Source organism: Plectropomus leopardus, chromosome 13, assembly GCF_026936395.1.
Source record: "Plectropomus leopardus strain MGB_pleo_1.0 chromosome 13, ASM2693639v1, whole genome shotgun sequence".
Classification (NCBI taxonomy): domain Eukaryota; kingdom Metazoa; phylum Chordata; class Actinopteri; order Perciformes; family Serranidae; genus Plectropomus; species Plectropomus leopardus.
The window spans coordinates 11291392-11310569 of NC_142188.1; the positions used below are offsets into that span (position 1 = coordinate 11291392).

At 40.4% G+C, this 19178-nt stretch overlaps 1 protein-coding gene across 1 annotated transcript in view; it reads left to right on the top strand.

Moving 5' to 3' along the window:
* Positions 1–815: 815 nt before the first annotated feature.
* The window catches only part of grid1a (glutamate receptor, ionotropic, delta 1a), a 355831-nt gene continuing 337468 nt past the window's right edge, over positions 816–19178 (top strand). The window contains exons 1-2 of the mRNA XM_042502252.2: positions 816–921; positions 2820–3107. The gene's annotated coding sequence lies outside the window, so the exon portion shown is untranslated. The remainder of the gene's footprint in view (positions 922–2819; positions 3108–19178) is intronic.

Below are 19178 nucleotides of genomic sequence, written 5' to 3' on the forward strand. Positions count from 1 at the left end.
GAATATTTGTATGTTTTGCCCTTTGGTTGTTTTCTTTTTTTGTCTCTGTGTTATCATTTTGTGTTTCCTCGTGTCCCTTTGCATGTCTTTTTTTTTTTTTTTTTTTTTTTAAAAAAGCTCCCTTTTCCACGGCCCAAAAGGCTATAGATGTCATGCAAATACAATCAAACTGTCAATCATTTATTTAGTTTGTGTAGGATATGGTGACTGTTTCTCACCATTATTATGTGATCTAATGATGGTGGTCCTATGTTATAGTTAGTTGATGGTGCAGGCACCCATAAATAATACAATGAATGGATTTTATGCTTTGGTGCCTATGGGATCAAAAATTACAGTGTGAATGGGTTTCAATTGCACATCTTTTCTACTCAGTATGAATGACTCACAGTATGAATGTGACAATTTTATTTACACAGTGTATTTTCGACTTATTGTAGGTGCTTAGCTGGAAATTCATAGATTTAATAGAAATTTGTGCCATATGCATGGGCACAACCAAAATTATCAAAAGATGAAGGATGAAAAGTAAGGGTCCCCAAGGGTTAAATTCTTCTTCCTATTATTATAATAATTAATAATACAACAGGATACTTTAAAGGCCAGCATTTCCTGTGGTCCTTTCATTTACAACCATACAGTCAGCTTAAAACCCTTTATCTGATCACGTGGTGTTTCCTAACCCAATTCTGTGCCAAAACTGGAAGTGTCGAAACGTTCCGAAATGGTTCGATCATGGGTTCCGAACTTTGCCGAAGGGTCTCATTGTAGAGCGTGTCTGTCACTTTAACAGAGCATTGAATTATGGGTACGTTGGTAGGCTGTGTGTCCGCGTGAGTTACAACAGGTGTCTAATCAATTCCTGGCAAAAGATTTAGCACGCTATTAGTTTCAGGGCAATTGCGCAAGGGCTACAAACAGGTTAGTAATATATTTTATTTCAATTTGCAAACACACACACACACACACACACACACACACACACAGGTGTCTTCATTTCCCGTGGCTGTGCTGACCGCTCTGCTCAGGTGAAGTGAAAACATCTGATTGTAATATGAATGTGCACCGGCTTTCAAAAATGTTAAATACGATATGTTTGCTTATCTTGCGTAATTTAAGCGTTCTTATCTTTAAAAAGTCTTTTTCTGAAACACGGCATTGTAAAAGGGCTGGGGCATCATTAACATTATAAGTGCCAGCAACTGCGTTGTTTGCCACGCGCCATGTTGCGCAACATACCCACTTGCAGCGTAATCCCGGAACGTAAACAGTTGATGCAGAAGGATGTCTAAAGCAGTGATTCTCAACTGGTAGGTCGCGGACCCGTTTTCAGTGGGTCGCGGGTCGCGGGTCTTTGTCTGGGCCAAAAATAATGTTAAGTAAAAATATCCCGTGCTTTTATTTTGAAGGGGAGTGCTGTCTTTTCTCACTCCTCAACAGTAGGCAGCGATAATGCCCTGTGATGCTAATTGACACCTGCCACTGTTAAAAATGGCTGTTGTGAAATGTTGAGGACTGAAATGTTGTGATTGCTATGTCAGCCTTATAAATAATGCTTGAATAAGTGACTGAATAGTTTTAATAGTACAGTGTTATATATTCAATAAGTGGGTGCTCTAAAGCTAAAGCTACACATTTTAGTGTTTTTGTGTTGGCATACTGTGATATCCGGTACTATCTCAGGTTCAAAGCCCACCATCTTTTCATTAAATACATTTGAGAGTTTGAATATTTTCCATTACATTATGGTCACTTCACCTTGTCTACATATTCAGGATATGCCCAATAATTTCACTGTATTACCTTGACTCACATTTGCAGCTTGACAGGAGGTTTAAGTTATTCACTCAGTGTTGTTGGCCAGTAATTTTTATATCATTTATATATATTTTTATATCCATTTGTCACATTACATTGGACCACATGTATGTATGTAAGTTTTTCTTTCTATGTGCAAAATAATTTGTAGTCCCTTGGTTTTCAGTCTGGTCTGTAGAACTGCTAAAAGGCTTTGATCAGCGGATTTTAGGGGCCTGGCTCGGCTGTAAGGGGGTTAGAAGTTCTTTAATATAATCTGGAGCCAGACCATGGATGGCCTTGTAGGGGATTAATTAAATTTTAAAATGTATTCTAAAATTAATGGACAACCAGTGCAGTGATGGCGAAGTGATGAACCTGTTGGAAATAGAGAGCAGAAGTATGCTTGGGTGGTGTAGTATTTTCATACCTTCACACCATTGGGATTTCTAAATACCCTGGTATGCTCTAATGCCATGATACCACCCATGCCTAGGCAGAAGATAAGTTCTCTGTTTTTATTCTGAATGTGTTTCATGCTCTCTCTATCATCCAGAGCTTCTCTGTTGAACAGAGGTTCACACGGGTTCACACTGTCAAAGTGTTACACATCTTTATCCGTCACTGTCACTGCACCTTGTTGTTGGCTTCAAGAGCTGTCTAAACTGCCTTGACTTGACTTACTCTGCACTGCTTTTTTCTCAATGGGGCTTTTCCTGAAATATTGGTTTTGATTTTGTTAGTGGTGTGATTCTTGCTTACCTCCCAACATCCCTGTGAACACACTTACCAATACTCCCATGCATCATTTGCAAGTATGATTTGGAGAAGGCCTACGCTGCCTGGGTGATTTGCAAATAAGTGCAAAGAGAGAAGTCCTGTCGAAACACAAAGTTGATGCAGTGTGTTCAGCTGTTATGTTGCTGCTCATGTTGAATACACATCAGGGGCTAGCTAAGATGTAGAAGCAGCCAGCCGTATCCTCTTCTAAAACGTCTGTTTGTTTTACTTCTCATTCCAAGGCGCCGTGGCTTCGCCCCTCTGCTCTCACTCTCAGATCCCGAGCTCCCAAAGTGAAAGCGGCACAGCAATCTCTGGGCTCATTGACTGTGGGGCCTGAGGGGGTTTGTGGTAAAAGTCTAGGCACGTATTAGCTCTGCAGTGCTGGCTGACCCAGACTGGTCCCTGGCCACATAACCACCATCTCATGCCTACTCAAAGGGCCTCTGTGTTGGAATGTGTTGCCACGGAGCCCGGCCCTTCTGGAGCATCATCCGTGGGATATGCAGAGCTGGCCGCTTGACGGGCAGGTATGTAGGCATAAGGTGGCTGGAAGGCTGCCCCGCTGCCTTTTCAGATCATGTTCAAGAGTCCTATGTGGGGTTTTCTTTATTCCCCTGCATCTTTTCCTCAATCCAGTCTCATTTCTGGTCTTTTTATGTGCAAATTTCTCCATCCAATCCCTTTTTTTTGCAAATTTCTATCCATGTCCGAATGTCAATATACCTCTGGTTTCTTTCTGAGTATCTGTCCCACTCTCCTCATCACCGTGGCTCCTTGGCCGCATACTATTCATGCTATGACTGTCTCTAGTTGCCGTGGCATTATAATTAATTGATAAGTCCCCAGTCTTCCTGTCATCTTCCGCTGTTTTTTCCTTCCGTGTTCCCCCTCTTCCCACCTCTCTGCTGTTCCTCGCTTCCTCTCTCTTCATTCCCCAATCAGCCCTCTCCTCCACACTTCCTCCCTCTCATCCCGTCTTCTACTCGCACTGTTGTGCCTGTTTCCTTACCTAATTAGAAATCCCCTGTAGGTTTTGGTTACAAAGCAGAATATTTACTGTGAGCAGTTCAGCCACGGGTTTCTGGGTCACATAAGGGGAAAGGGAGACTGATCAGGCTGAAGATTGAGGCTTATTATCTCTAATACATTACTAAGTGACACATTAGTGTGATTATATTAGCCTCTTTACTAATAAAGTAATGTAATGTATTGCAATTTAATTCTTTTGGTAATCATATTAAAGTCCTGAACTAGCAAAAGTGACTTGCCTTACATATAGCATCTCGTAATTTAATAGATGATTCATTACACACTGAATATTGTTTATATATTAAACTTAATATGCACTTGCAGGCGTGAACTGTTACCTAGCAACAGCTGCTGTAAGTGGGTGAGGACAGATGAGTGAGGGGAGGACAGACGCTGGAGTTGGAGCTGGAAATTTAAGAATGGCAGAGGATATTGGGTGCTTCCAAATGTGGAGAGACACTCATTATTTTGAATTGACTTCCGAGAGAGAGACAATAATTTGAGCTGGAAGTTAGCTGTAAGCTATTTCCATGTCAGGAAGTCTTGTGGCAGTTCTTAGCTGTGAACTTTATTATAATGTATATTTTATTGAGATGTCTTAGTTTGAGGCAATAGTTCGAGTCAGTTTTTCTTCTGTACGCAGGCAGAAATGTGTACATACTGTTTATACAGTCTGACTTTCTACTGACTTTGCAGTGATTTCCTTAAAAAAAGTTATTTTCATGGAAATGTAAATGTGCAAATACCCGTTGTTTGAGCATGTTAAGGACTTCTCGCTCAACCCTGAAGTACATACTCTGAGCAACTTTTTTCTTTTTCACTGACTTTTTGTCCAATATGGCTTAGGTTTTTTGTTTTTTTTTTTTTTTAAAAAATATTCAAATGTAATTAAAGGGATAGCTTTAATGTTTTGAAGTGGGGTTGTATAAGGTTTTTATCCACAGTCTGTATTTTATCTACAGCAGATGTCTTTTCCTAAGCCCCTGGTTTGGAGAAGCAGGCTGAAATACCCAGCCTGTTCACACTGACAAAAGCCACCTTCACACACATCCATCACATCACATCCACATGAAACACAGCTGATCAGCATCAGGTGAGGATGCAGCCCGACAGAACCGGTTTTGGTGTGTTTTATAGGCCAACAGATGTCGTGTTCTCATGCAACACCACAGAATATTAAGAATATTTTTTCTGCTTTATATTTCTGTCTGACAGCCCTGTCCGATGGGGAAGTCGTTAATGGCTCCCCTTTATGCTCTTGTCAAAGTCAACGGCCTCCATTCAGAAAAACATTAACTGTAGCTTGCTGAACATAGGAGCTACAGAACTACTGATGCCTTGATCAACGCGTTATTGTGACTCTGGTGAATCTGAACTAACACCTTTTAAACACCAAGGATGCACAATATCCCAAACAGACTAATTGATTCAGGCAGCAGCAGATCAGCATTCTTAAATTGCTGTTTTCCTCAATAAAGTCCGGCTTTACAGAGAGCAACATAATGGCTTCAGTTCCCTGTCAGAAAATCAAAGTCTGGCAGCTTGATGAAGCAGTAAAAATATTCTGAATGTATCATCCACTTAAACTAATACTGATGTTTTTAGGTGGCTTAAAAACATGTTGTGGCTGTCTAAATCCACAGCAGTACATTTCTTAGCGTTAATGTCGGCACTTCTGTTTGCTTCTCCAAATTAGGGACATGCAGAATGACAACGACTGCATGTAAGATACTGACTGTGAATAAGTACCTCAAACAAACCCCTTCAAAAGACGACAGTTAGTCCTTTAAATTGCAAAGTGAAATCCCTTTTATCAGAGCAAACAGATCTTGTTTTTAAGTATTTTTGTTATTATTACCAATACTTTTTGTCCCATTGTAAAGTGAGGTACTTTCTTTATAATAGCACATTTCATATGACAAATGCTTTACTATCTGCATAATAGAATAAAAACACCGATTCTAGAAAAAACTCAATTCATCTTGATGTAACTCAGCTGAGGATGGAAATCATCAAGTTGTAGATTGATGAAACCTCTATATTGATTATGTATTTAACATATCACTAAAGTAAAACATTAAGCTAATTGTATACATACTCAGGAGAATGCAGCAAATAATTTGCCATTATGAAAAATCCTTCCAGCTGGCCCGTTCCCCTGTTGGCATTCCTCCTTCCTGGCAGTGTTTAATCAGATGAGTGACAGGTGACAGAGGTTAAGCACAGCAAATTTGATTGACACAAATGGAAAGAAACACTCATGTTCCCGAGGGGATCAGAGTGTGTCATGATTGCCTAGTGATGCAATTAAAGGATTCCCAGCAGAGGACTTAACTGCTGTGCCGGAGGCACTTCACAGGAGCCGCTTCAGGAGCAGCACCTCGAAGGATATGGTGGATTAGAAGCAGCTCATTTTCATGTCATAGATGTCATGCGGCATGCCCGTCATACCTGAAAATAGACCTGGTGAAGGTGTTACAGTGGTTCTATGTATGGAGGCAGAGGCATGAAGACAAGACATTTTCATTGACCATAAAAGAACCAGATGGCAGACACATATGCTTTAACATGTTAGCTTCAAGCTGTTTATTTGGTGAAGTGCTTGCATCTTTAATACTGACAAGCCTGATACCTTAATAAATATCTTATTCTGAATCTGGAGGGCTGGTATGGGGTCAACAGGTGCAGCCAGTCAGATTCCATTGGGCACAAACCCGAGGGTTTTTTATGATTAAATATGCAGTAGGTCCAACATATACAGCTTCACACTCTTGTGACAGTGTTTTGTTCCAGTTTACTGTACCTCACTGTTGCTCTGCCTTGTGGGGATGGAAAAAGAGGATAATGATTATCATTTACTTGAGGTGATAAATATTAAGATCCGCTCGATAGCAGTAATTATTCAGAAGATTCGGCTGCAAAACAAAAGGAATCTGCATTATTAAAAACATGCAGGATTTTTCGAAGAAAACAATGTATAGACACACACAAAAGCAATCCCTCCTAATCATCACCTCTGGCACCTAGCAGTGTGTGGTGGTGTCTGTAGGGGGGTTTCCATTACAGATTTGCGCAAAACTTTAGCTATATTTTCTAAATGTCGAGAAAACACAATTGAGATGACTACATTTCCACTGGGTGATGTTAAGTGACTTCTCTGGTGATGTTATACGACTTCTCCTTTCACGATAACATTCCAAAAAGCATGGCGATGGATTTTGGAAACAGTAGCAGGTTCATTTCTATTGCAGCCACTGCACTAGCCATCATTATTTCCAATCAAAGGCAGTGTAGGCGTGTTATGTGAGCGATAATGGAAAGGCCAGCCTGTTGGAGTGGTCACGTATGAGGCATTGTTTGGGAGGTGATAGTCCATGATTTCACAGAGGAATTGTGGATTCAAAACTTCCGGATGATCTGCTCAACTTTTGAAGAGTTATGTGATGCAGTAACACCTCTTGAAACGTTTGCTGCATCATGATCGAGGGAGCCAGTTCCTTCCTACCAAGTGCATAGCCAAAGCATCATGTGATCCCCAAAAAAAGTGTTTCATTGCAATTTTGCACAATATTGCTTTTTAAAATCAACTGGAATAACATCTCATTCAAGCCTAAAAACTCTTTTATGATAAATGTGAGTTGTTTTTTTTTTGGAAATTGACGAGTTTCCATTAGGTGTATTTTACATTCACAATTTCATTTTGCTGATATTTCAATTTGAGGGTTAATAGAAAACTGCCTTGTGTCTGCAGAGAACCTGCCCTCAGCCTGTATTGTGTTATTTTCTTCTTATTTTGGTTTGTTCTGGTTGTTTCTGGGTGTCATGTTGGGGCAGTGGTGTGTAATCCCCAGCCAATAGCAGGCGAAATCACAACAGAATCAGAAAAAAACACTTGGCGACCAGTCCCTCTCCTCTGCTCTGTGGATGCAAGCTGCTGGTCTGTGTGTCAGTTTGATCAAGTGTCAGGTTAAGTAACACACACACAAAGCAGAGGAGACAGATGTCTGTGCTTTTATCAGTGCTTTAGAACATAACTGCTGGGAAACAACCAGAAAATAACTTGTTGCTGTCGTTAATGTTGCTCCCTCTCTTCATTCACTCCAGCTCACTTGACCACCGTTGCTCTTTCAGGCTTGTTGAGCTGAGGAGGAGGGGCCAAGTTTTAATGTTGAGTATAGAAAAAGTAAGGGTCAGGGCCATCTCTTAAAGGGTAACTTCAGTATTTTTCAACCTCCCTTTCTCATGTTTTTGTGTCTATGTGACAAATGGAGGAAATACATTTTGAAATTCGTCCAGTTTTAAGCAAGAGTGCTGCAGCTGGCAGCGGTGAAACAGGACCGCCAGCTGGATACTTTGCAGATTTTCAACGAGGTCTTTCTAGGTTTCCGAGGTTTGGCAGAGCCTGTTTAAATGGAGTGTGGTGAGTTTGCTGGTATTGACTTCGGGACTGCCTCTGGTAAACAAAAACAATGTAACTGTTTAACACAAATGTCTATCTCTGTCAGGATCATTTCCATAATGTTGTCAGACTCTTAGGACCCTGACACAGCAAGCTGATGGTCAGCTGACAGTCAAGCTCTCGATGAGCGTATGCGGCCCTCATTGTTGTGGTGTGGCCTGCACTGTTGGCCCTTGTTGACGCAGTTGGCTTTTTTTGAGTGGCAGAGTCCATCAGTGAATGAAATCACTGCGATTGGCGGTTCAGCAACAGAAACAGAAGTGAGGAATGTGAAAGAAGGGCCAAAGTTAAGTGAGCGTGAAGTTGAAACACACTTGTTATACAAAGTGAGATTGAGCTCTTTAGCAGAAATATTTCCTGATGGTTTTGTTCAATGACGCACAGTAAATTAGCTTTGTTCTTTTAACATTAAACTCTGATTTGAATGTGCTAACTGGTTAACTAGCGTCAAGACAGTATTCCAGTTTCCCTTTATGAATGACATATACAGCATACTGCCTTCTGCTGGTATGGAGGGGACTCTCCTGTCACACAAAGTGCAGCACAAAGGTGCAAGTTTTTGGCTGAGACACAGTGACATGAGACAGGGAGGTTTTGTCGCTGCAAGTTCTCTGATGTGGATTTGGTGTGTCTGGGCCTTTAGAAAGACAATTTTAACCTGTCAGCGGTGAAAATGAGCACTTTTAATCGACTTACATTGAAGGTGCACAAATGCCTAGATTGGTTATATTACAGTCTGTTTTGCCGCTGCTTTCTGTAGCGCATACTGAACAAAATTTTAACAACTGCTCTCTCCATTAGTTGCTTAGCCACAAAAAACATGGGAAAATAGAGTTCTGGCTGAAAAATACCAAAGTTACCCTTTAGCAGAGAAGAATGTGTGAAGCTTAAAGGTCAGGCTTAGAGATAAGTCATTTGTATGAAGTGCTCTTAAACCACATGTAAGAAAAAAAGTATTTATACCTGTGTTAAATGGCTATGCTCAAAGGTAGGGTGAACATTTTAAATGACCCACACTTAAAGGCAGTCTCTCTTTGAAGGCATTGATGGTGTTGCACTTTTTTTGTGCACACAAAAAGTGACAAAAGCAACTGTCTGAAGAATGGAAAAAGAGAGCATTAGTGAAAGAATATATGAAAATGTCCTCCTGTAGTAGCGCTCTTTTGTTGTTGATGCAGCATGCACAATATTTGGTTACTTGTTTAGGGTCTTGCAAACATGGCTATGTGATTTATTCCAGGTATATGACAGACACTCCGTCTTTCACATCTCTTTTCAGAGCGTGGCTTTGTATTTGATGTATAGTAGTATACAGATCTTGATAGTTTGTCCCCCGTCAATACGCACTGTCTCTCTTTCACAAAGCAATTGCTTCAGTGTTCAACTTGTCATCTCAGTAAAAAAGCTGCCATCCTCACAAAAAGAAAAAAAAACATTTTTTTTCAGTTTTCTATACACTGCTGTTGATTAAACATGCTGTCTTTGAGGGTTTCACTTCTTAATGCAATGAGCTGTGCTGTTCTGTACATCGAAGCTTTTTATTGATCTCATTATGTCTGTGTTAATGCTGTGAACATTTGCAGAGAATTGCTTTCACACATGAATTCCTGCCTGTAACGTTGGTTGAGAAAACAGGTTTTCTTTATAGAAAGGCAGCCGGGGCTGAGGGATAGGTGTAGGAGTATCATGTCAGATTTATACCTTGTCTATCAGGGATGGGAGGGTGTTTTCATGCTGTTCACCAAAACCCACAGCAGACTATCTCGTGAATAATGCAGTTCCTTAGGTGGAAATACAGCCTTGGGCATTTTTATTTCCCGTGCAGTGTGAATCTCCAGAGCATTTGCATTTCAGCTAGTTGTTTTTCATGTGGATTGCAAGTAATACTACAAATTGGAGTGCTCCAGTGTGCCTTTTTTAGGTGTTCTATAATGGCATTCATAGTTTTTTTTAAAAATTGCACAAATATTTTTTGCATGCAGCACTGAATGGTGATGGCACAGTGAGACACCCCTGGTGCTGTACAGTACTGTGCAAAAGTCTTAGGCAACCCTATATAGGGCTGTCAAATGATGAATTTTTAAAATAATTATTTATTGCAGAATTTCTATAGTTAATCGCAAATAATGACATTTTTTATTGCATGTTTTCAATTCCATTATTAACAAGGTAAAGCAATTTCTTACCAGATTGTCTTGATTAGGAATCATATTTCAATATTTAGTATAAAACACTGAATCGTACAACCATAACAAAAGATAGCTCAAACAATCAATATTGAGCTTTGAACATGTCTTGAATATAACCTGGTGTAAAAAACACCACAAGATTAGCACTGTAAATCTCATACTGTCTGCCCAAGAGAGTTCAAGACATGCTTAGTGGAGAAGGAGGTCACACTAAATACACTACATTACTTTTTCCAGAAATATGTGCACTTTTAATACTATATACATATTCCCTGTATACTATGGTTATATTTTAGTAAAGAGACTGAGAAATAAATATGTATGATAATTATAACCTTGCTGAAATAACAAAGTTTTAGGTGGCCTAAGACTTTTGCACAGTGCTGTATAAAAGCTGAAGCATAGATTTCAAGTTCAGTCAAGGCGAGAATTTTCTTTGCTCCTGTTTAAAAGGCATCAGCCCTGCCCTAAGATGCTTCAATCAGAAGTCTCACAATGAGAGACTGGATTCAAATCAAAGGATCTTAAAGTCCTCTCATCTTTTGTGTACTGGCCAGCTCTATCTGAGCCTGCATCTAAAAAAAAAATAGCTTTTTTTCCTCCTCCTCCTCTGATGCAGTGAAGAACATGCCTTCAGCGCTTCCTCAGAATTCAGAGGAGATTTCCGCTGAGTAGCTCGACCTCACAGCCTAATCACCAGATCTAAAACTCCAGCAGAGCTCCAGGCCGCACCGAGAGGGATAAAACCCCCTCCTGCTCTTGCTTCCTCCGGCCCCACATGCCAGGACACAATTAATTCATACTGCTGGCAGCCTTGGACCGTCCCAATAGTACAACTCTCATCCCTTGCGCTCATTTTCTGTCTGTATTTGCATAATATCAATTTGGTTTGTAATGGCCTATTGGGGAACACAGTCTGCAAGTTTGCATAAATAAGAAGGAAAAAATGCACACGCCTTATTCAAGTGATGTTTGTGGTCAAAGAACAGAAGTACAAATTCTGCTCTTACAGTGGAAGTGGTGAGGGAATTTGTGCTTAACTGGGCAAAGTGTACAGTTTGACTGAACTTGATGCAAAGGAAGTTTCTGTGTGTGAAGCTATTTCTAACAGAGTTGCCATCAGAGGTCTCTCGCTCTCTGAGGAGTATCGTGTGTGTGTGTGTGTGTGTGTGTGTGTGTCTGTGTGTGTGTGTGTGTGTGTGTGTGTGTGTGTGTGTGTGTGTGTGTGTGGGGAGAGAAGAAGGGTGTTGATGAATTTAATCACAGATAGGCAAGCTTGATGTGGGCTGAGAAGGTGAGTGAATAAGTGGAAAAACGCTCTCTACCTTCCCCTGGATGAATAATCATACAGTCCTGCCACACACCTCCTCCGCTGGCTGCTCCTGAGAAGCACACACAAAAAAAGAGAGATGGAGTCACAGTCAGAGAAACAGAGAGAGAGAGACAGACAGGAAGAGGGAGATGAAGAGAAATAGAGCGAGAATGATGAGATGGGATGAAACGGTGCAACAGCGCAGAGGAGAAGATTAGGTGAGGGCCAAACTAAATCTAGAAAGCAATCTCCCCCCGGCAGGCTCTTACAGTGGAGCCAGAATCTGTATTAACAAAGCTTGTAGGAATGAGTACCGATAGGATGATAGTACATTGCGTGACTAAATATAAATCGGCAGCTCCGCTCGAATATCGTTTATACCAATAGCAGGCAGACAAGAGGAAGTAGGACAAAGGGAAATGTGTTTGATTCCCTCCTTTTTCTTCTCCAGATGCAAAAACTGTGCATCTGTGTGCTAAGCAGAGGTGTGGACAGTGTGCGCGGATCATGATGAAATAAATCTCCTCCCTGCAGGCGGAATAATGAAACAAGCACCGTGTGACTGATGTGTGCTCCCGTGCAGAGGGCATTTATAAACCTTACAGGGTGAAGGGGTGTGTCTCTGCAATGTGTTGACATCTGAAAAGGAGAATACTCTCTTGTCTGTCCTCCTCAAGGAGGTCAGGCATCAAAACCTGCATCAGATCAACACTCAGGCGAGGGAATTCCAGTTTCTTGCTCACAAACACTTTTTTAAATTTACCTCTCTACACCAAGTCAGGGGTTGCTACCCTTTATTGACCCCCACAGCACCATCACATGAGCTTAAGACAGAATTTGCAACTTGCTACACTCCATTTCCAATTTCAGTCTAACATTGCATCCACTCTGACTGATTTCTGTGGGGAGGGGGATTTGATTTTCCCTAAGCAATCCCTACACACCAATGTATCCGCCCAAAACTGGACGACTCATCCCCAGTCAGGCCCACTACACTTCCGTGTGGCCAAAATATGCAGAATACAGCTGCTGCCATTTTGTGCTGGTTACGTCATTGAGCCAGGTTCTGCGCAGTGGCGATCTCCGTGATACGAGGGTTCCCACCAAAACAACTGTCCAACCAATTGTGAGCAGCGCCACTGACGCAAATGCACAGGTTAGCATACACGGCTGTCAATCATAGCAGAAAATCCCCTTTTTGTAGAACTAAATAACTAATTAAAACCAATTTCATCAGAAAAATGATCACTTGAACAAACATCAAGGAGACGAGATCTACCTTCAATGACACAAACTCAACAGTAGACTAATATTTTCATTACTGATTGAAATACAGATTATTATCTTCATTCATTGATCCTGTAGTCAAAGAAATATAAAAAAAAAGAAGTCAGAAATCAGTTTCTCACAAAGAAATTTCTGATTTTGTCAGATCAACAGTTCAAAACCCAAAGAGTTCAAATCAGGTCACTGTCAAAGAAAAGCAGCAAATCCTCAGCTGGAGCTGGAACCTCTGACTGTTTGAGATTCTTGCCTGAAAAATGACTGAAACGATTAATCAGTTATTAAAAATAGTTGCAGATTAATCTTTCAGCTGATTGATTTTCCTATTTTTTTGCTCTAGTGCCAACTGACTCAGGGTTGTGGGTGGTATGATATGAGTCATGATATCTATTTTTACAATTTACCCAAACCTGTTTGTTTGTCATCATTGAAGGAGGGTGATAAATAATATCGCCACATATGGTCATGGTCATTTTAATACTGAAATAAACCGTTTCAGAAATATACATTTATATTATATTTTTTAATTTCTATATACAGTATATATAATTATGTGTGCGTTAGTGGGTTATTGTGTTGGGATTAGACACATTGTTGTCTGTCTCCTGCATTGGATGTTGAACAGCTGACTCTTTCTTTTTGCAATGAGGACAGGCTGGTGAAACATCAGGAACCACGCTGAAAATAAGTCCTTGACTTTGTCATGTTATCATTGGCATTTTGTAATTGAATTTTGTCATATAAACTACAATAGGCTATGCTAAAAACCATTGTTGCAGTTATTTGACCTCAAAGTTAAATGAGTATGTGCAGCTTTCCCACTGTGTTGCTAATAAGCTTCTTCATAACCTTGTAAGTTTGAAAATGGACTCCCACATCCTAATCAAATATTTGTCGCAGCTTGCTAATGCAGTTACAGAGAGATCAGATGAAGGCTTTGCTTGCATATTCTAATAATGTGAGTACGAACAGTGTGGCGGTGCATTTTAATTTGATAATTTGCCTGTGTTAATTTAATTATGCAAGTGTCTGCACTGGATATACATGATATCTAAATCATTCAAAAACATGTAGGTCTACAAACCATACATTTATAAACCTTTTATTTATAAAACTATTAATTAGGGATATTTACATTTTTGCTCAAAGAAGATAAACTGTATTGCCTACAGTCCAGATAAAATGCAAACAAATCAGAAAATCTCTTCATGAGAAGAGGAATTAGGTATACATAAAAGCTTATTTAATAATAGGCTGTACAAGATATTTTTCTAAAGGGGTGTGTGTGTGTGTGTGTGTGTGTGTGTGTGTGTGTGTGTGTGTGTGCGTGTGCGTGTGTGCATGTGCGCGTGTGTCTTATCAATCACGTTGTGACTGGGACTGCCAATTGTTCTGAAGGACAAAATTAAAAAAAGCCTTGTTGGTCCGACAAATGTCCCATTGGACCGAAAGACTATTATGGCTGCCTATTATTCCCAAAACAAATGCTTGTTGCTCCCAAGTTGCACATCTCCAAAAATACACATTCCTTGCTGTTAAGCAACCTCATTGCCAGAAAAAAAAGTTTTCATTAAATGTTCCTGCAAACTACCGACAGTAATGTTACATTTGTACTTTTTATTCAGTAGATACCTTAAAACTTTACATTTTTTAGCAATGCTGCAGTAAATATGTGACTACATTTAGGCAAAAAAAAAACACTTAGTTGTCTTCTGTTGTCTTCTTTTCTGTCAAAGTATACAGAAACCGTGTCGAGGGTTGGTATCGGTGGCTCAAATGTCTGCCAATCTGAAACTAACTGCAGGGATTGTGTATTTTTGCAGAGACAGGACTTCAGACCAATGGGCATTGATTTGTTTTGGGGATAATAAGCTAAGAGTGATGGGCTTTTGGTCCAACATTTTTTGGCCTAATGAGGCTTCAGAGTTCTGGGCCGTCGGAACAATGGCATGGCATCGGTCTCATGAGATGATGTTGTTGTTTGTTGCTTTTAGCCAAGCGAGCAGCATGGCTGCAGGGTTGGCAATGTCAGTCTGTTTTTGCATGTAGTACTAATTAGCAAATGTTGGCATAAAGATGGTGAACTAAGTAATACATGCTAAACATCAGCATGATAACATTGTCACTGTGAGCATGCTGAGGATAGCATTTATCTCAAAGCATTGCTGTGGTCAGTACGGCCCCACAGAGCCAGAGAGACTCAGTCTCGTTACAGGATATGAGCTAAAAAACAAGACGACCTACAAAACTTTTTAGCATCCAGCAGGGACCATGTGTAAACCCAGCGGGCACTTTTAAGGGTCATTGCCTGAGTCCCAAACTGTTGCGCTGACCCGATTGCAATGACCTTTAACTTTCCACACCATCCTGCTGCACCTCTGAGACCAGTTAGTGACAACAGGACCTGACATTGTCCATGCAGCAACAACAGCGGCTACTGTCACACTTTCCCTGACTCGCCTCCAGAGTTGATGTACTGCACCCTGCTGACCGTCAGACATAGATCCCCATAACCTCTCCTACATACACACACACACACACACACACACACACACACACACTCTACAAAGCCTTCACTGTTTTATTCAGTACAGATCTTTGTCCCCGGCACCTCCCTTTTGTCGAATCCTCTTGTCGTGTTCTTTCTTTTGAAGATCTCATTTCTGACCAGGAGTGATGAGGATGTTAATAATAACCCCGTGTAGTGTTATCATAACCCTGAATAGAATACTTGAGGCCACTGACTCCCTCTTCCCCGTCCAATCTCTTTGGTGTTTTTTAAGCAGTTTGCTTCTGGGACTCTGCAGGGCAGCACACTAGAGAAGACAGGCGACAAAATGGGCATAATGACTGGCCTGAGGGGGGAGACGAAGACAAAGAGCGCTGAACTGTTAGACAGTTTTAGCCTCATCAACAATGAGGCCACACTTGAGGGCAACGAGGTGACTTGAGACTGATTAAAGGATAAGAGGTTACTAAACAACTTTAGTTACTTGTGGCGCTTGCCTATTGAGACAAAACAGAGGGAAAATATGGCTTAATTGAGATAAGAGAAGCATCTTGATGCAGATGGTGGAAGGGACATGATTGTCATTCACCTCTCTACTAATGTGATTATTGTCTGAAATACAGCAGCCATTGAACACAACTCCACAACCCCTGGTGTCTCGCTCTGCACCATCTTTTTTAATAAAGTACTAATTGTGCTATAGTCCCCTGACAGAAGCACTTCATATGCAATGCACTTTATGAATCCCCCACATTCTACATTATGTATTAACTCAGCATAAACATCATAAGTACATTGAAGCTGACGCATACATACATCAAAACATATGGATGCAAGATGTTTTAAAACGTCCAAACATGTAACTACCCTCTTAGGCATCCCCACCTCATTTGTGTTAACACATTTCTCTATCTTTATGGGGACCAACATTTTTATTTCACCATCAGAAAATATATTTTTTTATCCTCAGTCACTGCAGCCAAGCCTACCGTGAAGCCTTTGGATATCCCCAAAAGCCTAAAGCTGAAACAAATTTCAATGCCTAACTTCACACCTAACCTTAATCCGAAACCAAATTTTAATCCTATTGTTGTGTAGACATCTGGTTCTCATAAAGACAGAGATTCAAGAACACCCACACACATATGCACAGCAGACACTCACCAGTGCATATCTATGCAAGGACACCTACTATATAAGTCAAGGTAAATCTATTTTATTATGCTGTTAATCTGCTCACGCTTTTGCACCTTCCAGCCCATTTGGGAAATCTAGATGACATATACATATAATTAAGTCCTCATGCACATGCAACTGCTTTCAAGTAATGCGCTCCTATTGGAAATTCTCGTCTGTGCAAACATAAAGAGGACGATTACAACCATTTCTCGACTATCATACCTGAGCTCAAAATGAAGCTAAGGTAGAGAAGGTGAAGTGAACAGCTGAATGGCCTATTACATTTCACTTTGGCCTGTAAGTGATATTTTCCACACATCCACCCACACACCAGGACAAATTGCTACATGCAGTATACAGAAACACATGCAAGAAGGTGATGTACTCACACATTTATGTCTGAATAAATATATTATTCTGTGGGTAAATCAGGTGCATGCATCAGTTATTTACATGTCAATCTTAAAACCATAGACTATATAAAGTCCCTTTGTACCAAAATGAAGCTAAGATATCTTGGATACAGCAGGTACCATCTTGTGCTGGTGACATAATTTGGACCCAGAGTCTGCACACTAGTGATCTCCGCGGAATCAAGATCCTACACATACACCAGTCTGACTGACTACGAGTAGTGCCATTAATCGCAAACACACAGATAGGCACACACAGCTATCAATCACGATGTCAAAACACCTTTTTATAGCATTAAATAACTAATTAAAACAAAACTTATATGTAATAAAAAGAACACTTGAAATACACCAGTATGATAAGAACAACGTAAAATTTCTCATCTGCTATCATACAGAGGGTGAAGTTTATGACCTATATGGCAGCCACTAGGGGGCGATCAAGATGTTTTGGTTTCACTTTTAGGGAGCTGTCCATAGATGTATTAAGAAAACATAGATGCAGAATGGAAGCAGGGCCCTGTTCATTCTTATGAGAGCTACTCAGTGGCGCATGAAGCGAGAAACGCGCTATTTTCACGCTATGAAAGTACCCAGATCTTCTGCATCATGAGGCCCGTAGAGCATGCGCACTAGAGACTTACAGCGGCCCGAGTGGGTGACTTCTGCAGACGGAGAGACTGACGTTTAGCTTGAATGGCGATCAAATAATTTAATCTTGCAGCTCTATTAGACTTTCCAAATGTTATCAGACTGAATGGATTGAGTGACTGATAGGGAAATGAGTCATTTCGTGGAGATTTTGACACTCACAAAAACGTATCCACTGATTTACAGACATCTCTTTCCCAAATGCCAGTCTATGGGAAAAAGTCTTTCTAAACCCAAAGCATTGCGTGGCGGATGGGGAAGTTGTAATGCCACTTTTGGCCACTATGTAAAATTTGCTTCAATGCCTGGCATTCTTCTTGGGGGTCTTGGATCTGTCTTGGTGTCCATCTATATCATATTGTATGCTTGATATAACAGATATTAAGACTTCCTTTTCCATGTTTCGGTATGTTTACAGTTCAATTAGCAACTTGAGACAACACCAGACAACTTTTCGGCTGCTCTCTATAAACAGATATCTGTATATGAATGCAGATAAATTACATCAGACGACAGCCAATGGGTTCTGAGATTGCATTTTCCTTTGTGTTACTGCTCTTTTCACTCTCCAAATGGACTGTTTATGTGCATGCAACCAAAGTACGCTCAAATATGATTGGTCAAAACCACTTAGACTAGAAATAGACAACAAAGGAAACCAGAATGCTTCCAATACCAAAATCTTTTTCCGTTGATACTCCATACATATGCAGATATCTCTCTATAGAGATTTACATGTAGATCCATTCAGACCGATTCCAAGACAGAGAGGACACAAATGCACAGACCATGTATTATGCACATTCACTCACTAACACACACACATACACACATACACACATATATGTGCTTGTGCAAACAAATGCATCCTGAAGTGGAGATCCGCTGTGACAGTATGGCTCTGGATTCAAAGCATCTGCTTAAAAGGCCAAAGGCAGCAGCGTGCAGCAAGTGATGACAGAGAGGAGCAGCGTAGTCTAGTCACACACTTACTCGCCTCACAGTTCCATCTATGCCTGCACTTTTAACCTCACTCACCCACTTGTTTAACCTGTAAATAACCAGCAGCCATATGGGGTTTTCACTATGTCTGTTTCAGTTATGGAGAGATGTGTAAAAAAGATGTCGCACCTTCAATTAGATGTAGTTCAGGACAAAGCCTCCTGAGGCTGTGATATTAATCACACATCAGATAACAATTGTTGAATTGATAAAAGATGGGAAGACAATTTTGCTATTGTTAGATCATGACCCTCAGGAGTGGCACTGAAGGAAAGGGCAAATTGTTACCTGAATCAAAGAGTTCGTCTGTACATTGGCTGTTTTAGGACATCACAAACACAATTAATACACAGCAAATGTCTGTGAAATGAACCCTTTGTATTATCAGAACTAGGAGTCAACAGATATTGGTTTTTTAGGGCTGATACCCATAGGGATTATTAGTAGTTAATGAGTCCAATAACCAATATTTTGAACCAATATGCATTTACAATAAAAATGAAAATATTTCTGTCAAAATGTAGAATTTGGAATATACCAAACTCCAGCACAAAACTTTGTTCAAATGCCT